Below are 15029 nucleotides of genomic sequence, written 5' to 3'. Positions count from 1 at the left end.
CTGTCTAACAGCAGGTACTTGGCCATTGCCTGCCCAGCAGGTCGATTCTGTCACCTGCAGCAGAAAGCCTGCTGGCCCTGGGGCTTGCAGGGGGTGCCTGCATTATATCTGCTTTTAGCCAGTGCAATAAAATCAGCTCTTGGATGCAGGTTTTGTCTTTGCAGTGAGGAGAGCTTGCTGCATTTATCTTGCACTGTGCTTGAGAACAAGACGGTTTAGCTTACAAATTGGACCTGCCAAAACAGAGCTACTTCTGCCTCTAGCCAGCAGAAGGCACCTTCCTTTCTCCGCTGGCAGGGCTCGCTGCAGCGACTGGTGCTGTGCAGCGAGCATGGGTGAGCACTTCCTTTCTTGCCAGGAACCTGCTGCTCGCGGCGCCCTCAAAGGCTTGTGCAGGTGCTGTTCCTGTCACTGTCAGTGCAGCATTAAGAAGCAAACAGAAAACGCACTTCAGGTTTTTGTTGATGCAGGGTGATTCAGTCCTATAAATCCATCCCCAGCTTTCTGGGGCACCCCTGGGCCCTGTGAGAACCCCCCAGGCCGGGCAGTTCCCCCCTGTAGTGCTTTAAGCAGGGGATGCTGTGCTTTATTTGCCAAAATACCCATTTGGCAAAATTTTTGGCAGCTCTGGGGTCCCAAACCATGGCCCAGCAAGGTAGGAGCTTGCACTGTTATTTGTCACAATGTGTTTTTGTGCTGGTTGGGAACGCAGCGTCTAACCTGTGTCATGTTTATCGCTATCCTGAGTCTTTTGGGAATTTCTCCTATCTCTTGGCTCTCCCAGTTTTAAACACAGCTCCTCACACACGCTGCTTCCTCCTCCGCTGGTGGTCCCGGGCTGGTGTCCTGGCCCAGGAGGAACAAGTGATCTCTGACACATCTCTGGCGCAGGCACCCCCGGCCTCTCCTCCGCTCTCCTTTGTTCCTCTCAAACATAAACACACTTAACTGGCCTCTTCTCCCTCCGCCCCCCAGCCTTCAAAGCAATCTCACAAAGCGATATCCCTCCCGCAGCATGTGCCAGCACGCTCCCTTGCTTGCAGAGGGAACGCTTCAATTACGCAGAGGGCCCTGCCCGCAGCTGGCATTTGCTTTGCTCTCTTGAGCCCTGTCCTAGCTTGAATGGTTTTGATCACCACCGACTCCAGTTTTTTTTTGCTTGGAGAGGTGGCAGCGGGGGCTTTGGGGCAGAAAAGGAGCAGGAGGGCTGCAGGTCCCCAGCCAGAGGCTGAAGGCATCTGCGGCAGGTGCTCTGTCCCCTGCAGGAGGGAGAGGGAGGTGGTAACCCCCTGGCATCCTCAAAACACGGAGAATTAGTTTGTGTTGCAGATGCTATGGGGTTTGGGGTACTATTTTTTAATAATTACTGTGATATGTAGGAGTGCTGTGCAGGTCCCCCGCCGGCGCTGCTGCTGGCTGTGGTGGTGCTGAGCACGTCCCCCTCTCGCTGCCTGCTCCCTCCCAAAGCCCAGAAGGCTGCTTCGGTTCAAGTTGTGTATAACATCCAGAAACCAAAATAATCACTCGTCTTAATTGCAGAGATTAGGACCAGGAAAGGGAAGTGGAGCCTTCTGCCAGCATTTGATCTGGCATTTACTAGCTTAGCAAAGGAAACGTGGGGACTGAGCTGCCCTCCCTCTGATACCGAGGTGTTTGAGGCAGCCCTGCGGTGAAGCCTGCTCCTAAAAGGAGGTGCCAGGTGCATCCGAGGGTTGCTGCTTCCCCCCACACCAGCTGAGCTACAGCCAGCACCCTGCCTTCCACCTGGGCTCAGCTTTGCCTAGCTCCCTTGAGCTAGGGAGCCGGGGTGGGGGTCCAGGGCTCTCTCCACCCTGGTCTCGGTCCAAGCATGGGGTGGGAGGTCAGGCCGGGCTCCCAGAGCTGCCCTCTGAAGTCAGACCTGGGGAACCTGCTCAGGAGGGGAAGAAGGAGCAGATGGGAAGGAGGGGTGAAGAGGTGGCCGTGGGTGTGCGCCTGGTAATGCCCAAGCCCTGGTGCATTAGTGCAGCAGGTGATTATCCGAGTCAATTAAGCTGCAAGAGATAATCAAACCTGAGCACGCAGGCAGGGAAGAGTCACCCGTGGAGAACAGCGGGCTGCCAGCAGTTGGGAAGGTACATGCTTGAGGACTAGACAAGAATTTAGTGACAAAACTGAAAGGGAAAGGAGGCAGATGAAAAGCAAGCAAGTGCAGCATTTAAAATGACGGAGGAGGTTCTGGATCTCTGAATCCTTCCTTGTCTGCAGTGTGTGAGGGACTGCATGAAGCCTGGCCTCAGCTCTTCTATGTCAGCACCAGTATTCAGACGTGCTTCTGCCCCAAACTGTTGATCTTCACTTGCTTTGGTGTCACACAGGCACTGCTGCTTACAGGGAAGGCCGTGGCACCACCGACTGCCAGCCCTGAGGAATCACTCAGCAGCTTCCAACTCCTGCAGCTTTCCAGGAAACCTCTCTTCAATGCCACGAGCCACAGCAGAGGTCTCTGGAAACCTGTAGGCAGCTGCATCCCCATGGGGAAGCAACCGGCAGCCCTTGGGGTTATAGTGTTGGGTCTCAGGGTGCCAGCACTGCGCTGCGATTCCCATTCAGTCCCCAGGCAGCAGGCTCCCTGCCGTACTGCCAAAAATAGCTACAGCCGGTAACTCCTTGTTACCTTTTTTACAGTTCCAGGCAGAAGGAAAGGTGGGTCTCCCATCTGGAATAATGCCTGGCCGATAAATCACTCCGTTAGCTAGCGCCTGGCTTTCAAGAACTGTAACCTGTTTGCACTTTTAATCTTTAAAAAAAAAAAAAAAAAAAAAAAAAAAAAAAAAAAGAGAGAGAGAAAGAAAAGAAAAAAGAAAGCTGGTTGTTTTATTTTTGACTAACCCTTATTATTGTTGGGCTATAAATCTGTGGCATTCACAGACAAGTTATCAAGCTTTAAAATCATAGATAGACCGATCAGTTCCTCCACTGTTTCCCTGCCAAATCCTTAACCGCTTCTTGGACGAGGAAGAAAAAAGCATCGCTGTAAATTATTTCTTCCCTGGAGGGTATTTATATTGTAGCTGTCGCCAAAGGGATTTTCTCCATTCACCTATCACAGGAGGACTTTTTTTTTTTCTTTTATTTTCTCCAGGCAGAAAGAGAAAGGGCTGTGATGAGTGCTTTCTTCCCCATTTTGGCTGTGTTTTGAGCCTAGCCCATACAGGATTTTGTCATTCCCCTTCCCACCATATGCCTGTGCATGTCTGCAGCGAGGGACTGAACCCTGTAGCGGAGGGGAAGCCTCTTTGCCCAGCCAGAGGCCGTGACCCAGTGCTGTGTTGGCAGGAGGGCACCTTTGGGTGCAGCGGGCACCCCATGGCACAGAAGCAGCCCTGTGGGGCCCGTTGGGCAGCCAGCTGGGAAGCAGGAGGAATATCCCTGCTCACAGGCATTTGGGGTGATGGGGGCTACTCCAGAGACAGGTTGTCCCTCCTGTCCCTGCCTCAGACCCAGGGCCTCTGAAAGGCCTCCAAAACCATCCTATTTCAGAAAACACACAGGCTCCTGGCTGCCCTTCCTGCCAAACCCTGCAAGCTCTTCCATTAATGGTCAGTGGATGAGGCAAAAATTTTATCTTGATTGAGAAACATGAAGCCTTGTTTGTGAGACAAATACTCATTTCCTTGTCTCCTGGGCAGGAATTCAAACTATTTGATTATTATCAATAGCAGGCAAGAGCATCATTGCTGTCTTCTTCCCTCCCTGTTCCTCTGGCAGAAAGTGAATCCTCCATCACAGACCAACTCCTGGAGAGGAAAGTTTGGCATAAGGATGAGGCATTTGGGGACATCTTCAGAGAGCAGCTTTCAGTATTGAGCCACTGGAGACTTGTCCTACTGGTGTCAAGTAATTTCATTTTCTTATGTCTTGGTGCTCTATCTGGTCTTTTATTAGTCTTTATGATTTAAGTACTAAGCTCTGAATCAGGGACCATGCCTTACAGGCATGCAGCAGCCCTGAGTGTCTACCTCTTCCTGGGCTTCTGGCACTGTTGGAGGTACGGGTTCACCCCTGGTGTGGTCTAAGCTGAGAACATGAAAACTTATGAAATGGCCAGTTTCAAGTAGTCCCTCCAAAATCTGGAGTTTTTCATAGTGCCCTGGCTACAAAGCAGAGCCCCTGAGTCAGATTCTTACCTTCGGTTCAGTGCAAGAAAGGTTCCTAAACTCTTCCATGCTTCGAGGGTACAGGACCTAGGCTTGTGTGAAGTGCTAAATGTTCCTCCTCATTTTTGCCATGTGAATGCATTCATGTGCTAAGGGACAGAAGCTGAGGGAGCATCAGGCTGCTCATGGGGGTGTTTGGGTTCCCATTGTCTCCACCACGAAGAGGATGAAAACACAACCTTTCCTTCCTGGCATAAAAAAAACTCACTGAGTAGCTCTATCTAGGTGCAGCCTTGATTTCTCTCTGCAAAATAAGATGATAGCACATCTGGAGATGCACACGTAGAACAAGAGCAGGCTGAAGGTATCAGAGGAATGTGGCATGGATGAAAAGTGCCAGGAGGGCAGCTTGGGAGATGAAAACTGCCCCCTGTGACCTGTGGCGAGCCCCCTGAAATGCCCAGGAGATGACAAAACTGCTGGGGAAAGTCACCATCACTCAAGGAAATGTCCTTCTGAGCATTCAGGCTGTGCTGCTGAACTAGAGAGTGGGTGAACTAGTGGGTGAACTAGAGAGTCATCTTGAGTCACTAATACTGAAGCTGCTCTTCTGTCCTGCTCTGTTGCTGGTGTGCTGTGGAAAAGTAAATCCAGATAGACTCATAACTGAGTTAGTCCTATTATTAATGCCAACTGCAGAGTCAGGGAAGTCTTCTAGGGATCTCTCCCACCACACTTCCATAGGCCTGCCTCAGCAGAGACCAGCATTGCTTGGAGCAGGAGATTCGGGAAGTGGGGCTGGGACAATCCTGGATGATTTGAGACCTTCTTTAGCTAGATCCTGGACACAGTCTGGGTGTGAAACAAGTTAACATAGCTTCTGGACATCCTCAGTTGTCCAGCAAAGGTTCTTGGAGTACTTGTCCTGAATGCTCCTGTGCTCAGGGCAGTCATAAGCAGGGAGGCATGCACCAGGGGCCTACGCCAGCTCCTGGCTATGCTCCCAGTGAAGGCAATTTTCCAGGGCAAGCTGGGGTGGGTTTTCTTCAGCAGATCATTTTGATGATGAAGCCTATTTGCCTCACCTAGACTTCCCATTCAATTCATCAGGTTGCTTTGTCTGGAGGGTTAGGAAGAAGATTGCAGTGAGCAGAGGGACAGCTCTTGACTGACTTTTTAGCAGGAAGCATTTCAGCAGCACATTTCGGCACAAGGGGCTTTGCTTCTGTGTATTTCATGGAAGACTCCAAAAAATCCTGAGATCAAACCAAGCTATTGAATGTCTCAGGCCATGAAAAGGTGAGGAGACCTCAGGCTGTCCCCACCTTGCACCTAATGGCTGACCCAGCATGCAGGCCGATCCTCAGAGGTGCTGTGGTGGGGCTCCTCATGCTGGTAACTCCTTCGCTCTGCCCTGGTCGCCCCTCACACAGCCACTTTCCTCCCTGGTTTCTGCAGCTCAGGGTATGAAAGGCTGGATTTGGCTTGTTTCATGTTCAGCCCATGTTTCACAACACCGGCTTTTCAACAGGCCCACCTCCCCCCTCCCCGCCTGTGGTGACTCATCCCAGGAATTTTAATCTCCATGGTCTGTCTGTAGTTGTAAAATATAATACCAACGAAGTTGGGCTTATTTATCCCGAAGCCATGAAACTGTTGTCAGAAGAAATTGATACGCACTACTGAGGGGAGAAAAAGGGCTGCTGCTGGGGAGGATTTGACTCGAACGTGGCTTTGAATTCTCAGCACTTCAAATGGAAATTTCCCTTTTTGAAGTGGATCCATTTTCATCTCCATTCCTTTCTTTTCTTTTAAACTACAGGAGTGAGGACTTGGAGGGCTTATTTGCGGGAGGATTAGCTCCTGCTGTGGCTCTCATCTGCAAGAAGTTTCCATCACCATGCCATAGGTGCCCAAACGCCTTGCCTCCCACAGAAGCTCTGGAGAAATGGCTTGGTGTGAAGGTCCTCCTGCCAGGTGGAGCTGATCTGCTTGACTTTAGATGGTCAATGCAGCAGGCCTTTCCCTGAAGCCATGGCTCTGGAGGACCTGGGGACATGGTGGCAGAGACACTGGCCTCATGTGAGGATGGTCTGAGCACTGCCTCCCTGGCATTCCTCCTGGGGAGCAGCCTTTAATCCCTCACCCATGGTATTGCTGAGACCCACCACTGTCCCACAGTGGGCATTCCCCTGGGGGAACCACAGAGCTGTATGTGACCCCGGCACACATCTGAGCTGCTCCCTGTGACAAATACTGCCGTGGTTTCTTCTGCAGCAGTGTGTCAGTGCACTTCTCCCAGCAGTCCGGCCTGGGACACACCTCAGCTCCTGTCCTCCTAAGCCAGGAGCCAGCATCTCACCAGCCACAGGCCCAGAGGGAATTGAGGTGCTCTGTGTCTCTTGTGGTAAGGAAGAAGGACAAGTCCTTTACAAAGTAGAGAGGTCTGCACTTCTGCTCTCTCTGTGGGCTGAGGGAGCAGCTGAACCACTGAGCACATCAGTGCTGGTTTTCCATTAGTTGTGTTGCTGGGAAGTTCACAGTGGGTGTTGCTGCAAGGCACTGTCAAGGGAGTTCCTTTGATGGAGGTTTCTCCATGACTATGAAAGGAAGAAAAAATCGTACTTCAAGCAGTGAGAGGTAGTGTGGCTCTCACCACCACTGTCTCCATGCACAGCATTTTAGAGACACCACCCAATGCTTCTTAAACCCAATGCATAGACCTTCACCAACGCAAGCAGGAGATGGATCAGGCTCCTTTCTATCCCTTAGACATATTAATTTCTGTACCACCATCCTGATGTCTTTTAAAGCTGGGCTCACCCAGCAGCTGCTGGATTACCATCCCGTGGACCTCTTCCAGCCACTGAGCTAAGCACATCCCCCTGGGCCTTCAGCACCTGACCAGCTCTGGACATGGAGGATTTGCCCACGTAAACACCAAGCATATCCTAGGCACTCCAGATCAAATCACAGGGTCTTCCTATTCCTTCAAAGACATCTGAGGCCTAATGTCTAAAAGAAGCAGATCAAACATGTAAATTTGAACTGAGATTAATTACACATTTGCAACTTCAGGAGAAAAAAAAAAAAAAGCCATTTATGTTTGTCTGCATTAACTATGCCCGTGGGGGTGTTCCTTTGTCTTTGTACGTGATGATACCCCATGAGAGATTAGGTCTAGTTCCACCAGATCTCTTGAAAAGCCTTAAAGGCTTCAGGAAACTCTGCGAATACGTTTCAGCAGGAGGTAGACGAGGAGAAGGGAAGTGTCGGCATTGCTTCCTCAGAGCACTGGAGAAGCCTTTGTTGAGTGGCTTGAGGCTAGTTCTCAGCTCCTGGATTTCAAACAGATATAATTATCACTTGGATAAGGTTCAGGACTTGGAGGGAGCTGCCAAATCTTTCATGAAGTGATGAGTTTGTCCCACTGGATCTGGGATAAAAAACAAGAAAGAAAGGAGGAAAATGATTTAACCGTATAGGTGTTGTCTTACATACATAATGTGCCAAGTAGAGTATAGTCTTAGTGCTGTCCTGTAGCCTGTCTTATACACATTTTCCCTTTGGAGCATCTGCGTAGTAATTTTATTTATTTATTTATTTATTATCTCTCTGAAACCAAGAGGTACTGGAATCGTCTCTATAATATCTATTGTCTAAAGATTTCTATCCTAAGTATTCTTAGAAAAAAATAAAGTATCTGATCTTCCAGGGTTCCCACTGATTCTCCAAAGCTTTTGAGTTGCTTTTTTTTTTTTTTTTTACCCAGCCCTGGAACTGCCTTTCCTTAAACATTCCTGAGTAAATTCTAAGTCCAATGGATTTCCATTCATACTTTTCATGGTGTCTGCGTGGCTTAAAACTTCAGATCTGCCTAAGCTGCAAGTTGCTTTTGTAATCTTTGCAATGAAGGCACTGTCAATATTTGAGCTTGTGGCCTTTGCTCTCAGTATTAAAAATCAGGGCTGACTGAAAAGAGTGGAATGCTTTAGGAAAATAAATAAATAAATAAATAAATAAGTAAAATAAAAGCTCCCTCTGTTTTGCAGACGTGGTTTAATGTATGTCCATTTTTACAACATTGTAACTTATATCCTTTTGAACTGAAAATCACCATTAGAATTATTCCAGAACATTTCCTTATCTGTAAAATTTGACTTTAGATATAAAATAAAATATATCATACTGGTAATTCATGGACATAGGTTTCTGATGCCATTGTCGCACCCAACTGGCACTTCATACCAGATGCTAACACCAGATGCCCGTCTGCCCTGCTCTATGCTCCAAGCCCCCAGTTCCCAGTGCTTGGAGCCCACTGTAGGAGGTTCTTAGTGGCATTTGTTGCATGCACTTCTGTGCCTACACTTGTACCTAAACTGCTGCTTTAACTCTTGTAATTAAGAACCACAAAGAAAACTCACCAGTGACCTTCCTAGATGTGTTCTTAACATGTTTTAGCCAACGGAAGTCTGGCCAGAGACCCCACTTTAGGCTTCCTTCTTGGAGACGATACCCTGAAACCATGAATGTACTCTTAGTGCCCCCTTTCTGGCAGTCTGAACTCAGGCCCACATGGATGAAACCTTGGGCTCCTTTCATAATATCTTTTACCAGACATCTCCCTTAACTCTGCCTAAACTCTTTTCCAACCATTCTGATCCAGCTGCTGTCCAAAAATGCCTGCTCTGCACAATGCCAATGCTGACCGTCTTGCTCTCACCTAGTCTGCCCTCTGCACAGCCATCTCCTGCCCAGTCACAGTTCCTGATACCCTTCACTCAACATATGCTGTGATTTTATTAGCTTTGCAGTGGTTATCAGGTGATGGAATGACCTAAATTGTGACTTTTTACACTGAAGATGCAAATGCAAAATGCGTTCCTTAAGAGAATGACCTCATAACACAACTTTTTTTCCAATTACAAAGCTCTGAAAATGCTGACTGTTCCTACTACAGAGTAACTCAACCATTGCACTGTGATTGCGTTGTCGTTCTTTTTCTTGTCCCTTCCACGTGAGCTCCTACAGCACATGTAGATACAACTTGGCGCCCTCCTGAAACTAGCTTTAGTAAAAATTGAGCCAGCTGGTAACTGAATGAGCTTCTCAGACAGGGGACTATAAACAACATTTAATAACCTTATGCTTTATGGGCTCGTTAATGTAAATGGAGCTTTTGAAGCTTTCATAGCACTGAAAAATGCAAAGCAACGGAGCATGCAGCACATAAACAGAGGCGAATGCCCCGCATTTGTGCTACACGTGTCGTGGTGACATGCTGCAAGGCCCAGCTTTGATGTGTCCGGCAGGCCCCTCGGGATGTGCCACCACCGCTTCCACGGGGCATCAGCATCCCTGAGAAGTGGGAGTACAGCCTGGGTGATGCTCACGGGCAGGCTTATCTGTGTGCTCAGGATCTGCTGCTGTTCCCAGCACAGCTTCAAGAAAAGGGCCACACTGTTGCTAAAGTGGAGGAGAAACCCAGTGCTGAAGTAACCTGGGTTTATTACGTGATTCCCAAGCTTGCTGATGGTGGGCTGGACGCTGTCATCACCCCCTGCTCCCCAGCCAGAGCACAGCCTGTTCACAGCAGCTCAGCGCTTTGATAAGGAATACGCTCGGAGGTGCTTGGCAAAGACTGACAGGGAAAGATGAATGAGGGGTGATGGTAGGCAGATAACTGTGGTGTGGCTGGGGTGCAGGCAGATAGATATACACTGTCATGCAAATGCTGTGGTCTCAGCCATTTTTTTTTGCACAATAACTAGTGATCAAATCATATTGCTGCTTTTTTTTATAGTTTTATTTATTTATTTATAATTTTGCTTATTAAATAGCTTCCTGCCCATCTCCAGCCCAGCTGCTGCAAGGCACATCCATCTTCACCAAGATCAGCACATAGCATGGTCATTAGAGAGGTGTAAGGAAGGAAGGATGCTAAGGTCAGGCTGCTGTATGAGAAGGACACCGATTACACAGCCAGGCCATGGCCCTATACCCTTGCCCCTCTAGCAATAGCCAGAGCTACAGGGGCAAACAAGGCAGAGAGAAGAAAAGAGAACTACAGAGACTGATGGACAGTAGCAACATGTAAATAAACTTCTGACTCCTGGCATGCAGGAGTGGTGCTCATGGAGAAACTCCTCATTTAAGAGAGAAACCTCCAGTGCTTGGACTCTCCGCATGCTCCATGCTCCTCATCATGGTGCCAGGCTTCTCCTAGCCTCTCTGCTATTCTGTGTTCCTCCTCCAAGATGAAGAGCCAGTGTCTGGTTCAGCCCCAGCCTGCCCCACCTCTCATTTCTGGCTCATGACAGAGACCACAGATGCAGCAGGTCATGGCCACATTTGTGAGGGGTGCCCAAAGTGGCCACAGCCTCAAGATGGAAAGCACTTTAAACGGTAGAAAACACCCACACTGGCTGATGGGGTGTCAGGCCCTCTCTCCAGCCCTGCCTATGCTTCCCTTTATGCCCCAGTTGAGGAGGGTGACTGCTTTGCTTACTCTTATTAGCATTTCTGCTACGCAAGATCTCACAGCTCTTTTTCATCTCCACAGGGTTTGCCTGCAAACGTGTTATATGTTATCAAGTTATCTTCAAGCCTTTTTTTTTTCTTTTTTTTTTTTTCTCACAAGTTAATCCTCCCCAAAGGTGTCATATCTAATTTGGTCTTATTTCCCTGGTTTCAGCCATGCAGCTAATTTGATATCACACGGTGTGCCACACTTCAAAACCACTTTCTCTTCTCCACCTCATCCTTCCTCCTTCTCCGGTGTGAAAACACCACAGCACACACGCCTGTGTTTGTACATCCACCTTATTTTATTTATACATTACACAGTTTCATTCATTAAGCATCAGTGAGCTTTAATGCCACTGGGTGTGGAGATGTATAGATCACCTCCATATGAGTTCCCCTGGGACAAGACCTCTGCAGCTTAGTCCAGGACTTCTTCAGTGCTTCTTAAATTTAAAGAACTACATTTAGAGAGTGGCATAATATATCATAATGCTGGCAGTAAAGCAAATACAGAAAAAGACCAAAAAATCCATTTATTAAATTTTCAATCCGTCAGCCTCTCACAGTTCACTCATTCAGTTTCCTCCTCTCAAATCCAAAACCCCCTCAAAGTACTTATATTTTCATCTCTTGTCCCCAGCAGACAGGACAAAAGGCAGCATGTTCCACTAGTGCAAAGCATGTTTGCCTGCTGATGCCCATGGGCTGACTGGCCATCAAGCAGGCCAAACTGAAAAGAGAATTTGATCTATTGGCAATTTCAGAGACAGAATCACAGAATCACAGAATTTCTAGGTTGGAAGAGACCTCAAGATCATCGAGTCCAACCTCTGACCTAACACTAACAGTCCCCACTAAACCATATCCCTAAGCTCTACATCTAAACGTCTTTTAAAGACCTCCAGGGATGGTGACTCCACCACTTCCCTGGGCAGCCTGTTCCAGTGTCTAACAACCCTTTCGGTAAAGAAGTTCTTCCTAACATCCACCCTAAAACTCCCCTGGCGCAACTTAGGCCCATTCTCCCTCATCCTGTCACCAGGCACATGGGAGAACAGACCAACCCCCACCTCTCTACAGCCTCCTTTAAGGTATCTGTAGAGAGCGATAAGGTCGCCCCTGAGCCTCCTCTTCTCCAGGCTGAACAAGCCCAGCTCCCCCAGCTGCTCCTTGTAGGACTTGTTCTCCAGGCCCCTCAGCAGCTTCGTCGCCCTTCTCTGCACCCGCTCAAGCACCTCGATGTCCTTCTTGTAGCGAGGGGCACAAAACTGAACACAGTACTCGAGGTGTGGCCTCACCAGAGCCGAGTACAGGGGGACGATCACCTCCCTAGCCCTGCTGGTCACACTGTTTCTGATACAAGCCAGGATGCTGTTGGCCTTCTTGGCCACCTGAGCACACTGCTGGCTCATATTCAGCCGACTGTCCACCATCACTCCCAGGTCCTTCTCTGCCTGGCAGCTCTCCAACCACTCCTCTCCCCGCCTGTAGCTCTGCTTGGGGTTGTTGTGCCCCAGGTGCAGGACCCGGCACTTGGCCTTGTTAAACTTCATGCAGTTGACCTCAGCCCATCGGTGCAGCCTATCCAGACATGATGGGACAGCTGACGTGACTGGAATGTGGTCGTGGATGGGTATGTCCTGCTCAGGAAATCCACAGTCTTAGCAGTACTGGCCCCTTCAGCCATATCTGAAGACAGTGGTGGTAATGAACCAGGGTCTTCAACCACCCAGCTTCATAGACGAATGCATCAACCTTGACAAATCTCCTTGGTTTACACAAATACACCAAGTTATGACTGGAGGTGGCCAAAAAGTGGGTGCACTGCCTGTTCTCTGTGTTGCCCCAGGGGTGGCATGGAAATCTGGAACTGTGCATCGAGCACCACAGCTCATCAGCCAGAGCTATAAGCCCTCAGCTGGGCTCCCCGCCTCTGCCCAACCCCTTATTTTGTCAAGAATTGGAGAAATGCGATTTGTGTTTTGAGACTTTCTTTTCATGAATGGGGGTTTGTTGAAAAACAAGCAAAAGCTCAGAAGCTTTAGGGGATGGGAGCTCTCACACACAGTGTGTTGTCTAAGCTTTGTTTCCATTGGAAATCAGACCAAAACAAAACAAAGCAAAACAAAACAAAAGACACACACACACACAAAAAAAAAAAAAAACTTTTTATTTTGCTTTGTCTGAGATTTGCAAGGTGTGGGACTGTGAGCATGCGTGTGGCTCCTGGTCTTCCCAAGAAAACTCAGTAATAGGGCTCTGCTCCAGGGCTGGGCTGTGGGTACCCCAACATTTCCAGCTTGTATGCATGCAGATACTGTGTTTCTTAGGAAGGAACGGTTCTTTTGTAAGCTATGACAAATAAAAGGAAGCCAATTAAACTAACCTTTTCTTGTGCTTTTCCTTTGAAGTGCATCCAATAAACCCAGCCTGTGCATGTACCTGCACTATCCATTCCTGAGTTGGGTTTTAGTTGTTATTCGCTTCATTTTTCAGCTCGTTTTGTAAACTAGGGAAAGGTTTTCTCTTCCGAGGCTGTACCTCACTGCCAGGCTGAGGCTCTGAGCCTCTGCCCTCACCTCAGCCCAGGCGTGGTGGAGGCAAGGCTCCGCAGCCTTCACATGCTCTCAAGTAGCTGCCATGGTGGTGGGCCTACCCTGAGAGCATGCTGCATGCTCAGGCCTTGGAGGGATGAGTTCTGGCAACTACGGTGATAACCGAGCATAGCTGGGCCCCCAGGTGACTCTCACACAGGGCTTTATGCAGAAAGAACATCTCCCTTGAGCCTAGTGAGAGGTTTGCTCCCATAAAGGCCTAGTGGGAAGACTGCAGCGGAGCAGAGTGCTGTGGCACTGCAAACAGGGACTCGTGTCTTTCCCCAGGCCCGCCTTTCGACTTGCCTTTCAACACGAGATATGAGAGGGCAAGGCTGCTGAACTGGGGATGCTCAAACACAGCCTGTTAAATCCCACCCACAGACAATGGTAGGTCAGAAAAATAGGAATATTCTGACAGGAATGACCACGAAACGTGGATATGAATGGGTAGGGGAAGGACACTGGTGACTAAACAAGGTGGCCCTTTCACTCCTGAAAAGCACCACCAGCCTCTTGCGCAGAGCATCAAATGACCGTCTTGTTCCCTGTTGAGTTTCCAGGGTCTTGGCTCAGGGTAGCTGCCCTCACTCCCTGGAAAGAAGCATGTTTTCAGTTCAGTCAAAAGAATGCCAGTTGTAACATTTTCAGCCAGCTCTGGAGCATCTTCTGAGCACTGCCATCTTGCCAAACTGCTGTAAATTGCAAACTAATGCTTTTGGCAGTCTGCGCTCATTTCACCAGCATCCTAACCTGACCCTGTCTGTATTTGATCCTCCATTGACTTCATGGAGATCCATTGAGGTCCATCCAACTTTGCTGCTCCCCACTTATCTGGAACAAATTTCTCTCTTACTTTACAGCTGCTTACCTGCATGCTGAGGGTTACTACTGACGAGGTACGGGCTGAGGTTATATGAGCTTAGACTCTGTTTTGCAGAGACTGACTTGAAACCTTTTGCATCCATAGGGATTGACCTGAGCCAACCTCAGCAGGGCTCTCCTGTTTGTAGCACTTGAAATGTTGCAGATTTTTTTTTTTTTTTTTTTTTTTTTTGCCTACTTCCAAGTGTGCTGGTGGCAAATGTTTTCAAAGATTCTTTATTTTTCTGTGGCTGTTCCCTGTTCATTTATTCCGGTGGGATAAATTGACCCTGATTGCTTTACTGTCTGAACATGAGTTCTCTGCAGTGCCTTCTGGTTTTCTTTGGCCACGTTATTGACACTGAGTAAAATAACATGAAAGGAGTGCAGACAGGCTTTTACAAAGAAATCAGCTAAATAGCTATTAGAGGATTAAAAGCAATCCCATGGCCAGGATTACACATCTTTAAAATGCTGATAGTATCAAGGAGCAAATGGATTTGTAATTTAATGGCAGAAGAGGGAAGATGACAGATGCGTGGGTTTTTTCACATTTGATAGAAAGATTAAAGTGTCTGAATTTTGTGTGCAGGAGTTTGATAAAGCTGCAGCACGGTTGCCTAGGGATATCAGTGTTCACCTCTCTTGTAAATAGTGACTGCACCACATGGAGAGAACTCTTCTGGTCACCATTTTTATTAAAACTTTAACTCTCGGGGTGACAAGTTGGATCATTGTCTGCTTTTAAAGTCTCGTAATGATACACTTTAGAAGCTTTGAAGAAAACCTTTGTCTAGACAGAAACAGCTTAAGAAGCTTTTGAAATGTAGCATTCACTTGAAATCTTTGTTGACACACGTAGGAAGCGCTGACCCATATTTGGGAAATCTTTACCCGTCTTCTA

The sequence above is a fragment of the Anas acuta genome, chromosome 1, assembly GCF_963932015.1.
Source record: "Anas acuta chromosome 1, bAnaAcu1.1, whole genome shotgun sequence".
NCBI classification, from domain to species: domain Eukaryota; kingdom Metazoa; phylum Chordata; class Aves; order Anseriformes; family Anatidae; genus Anas; species Anas acuta.
The sequence above is the reverse complement of the archived record's forward strand: the minus strand, read 5'-3'. Positions refer to the sequence as shown.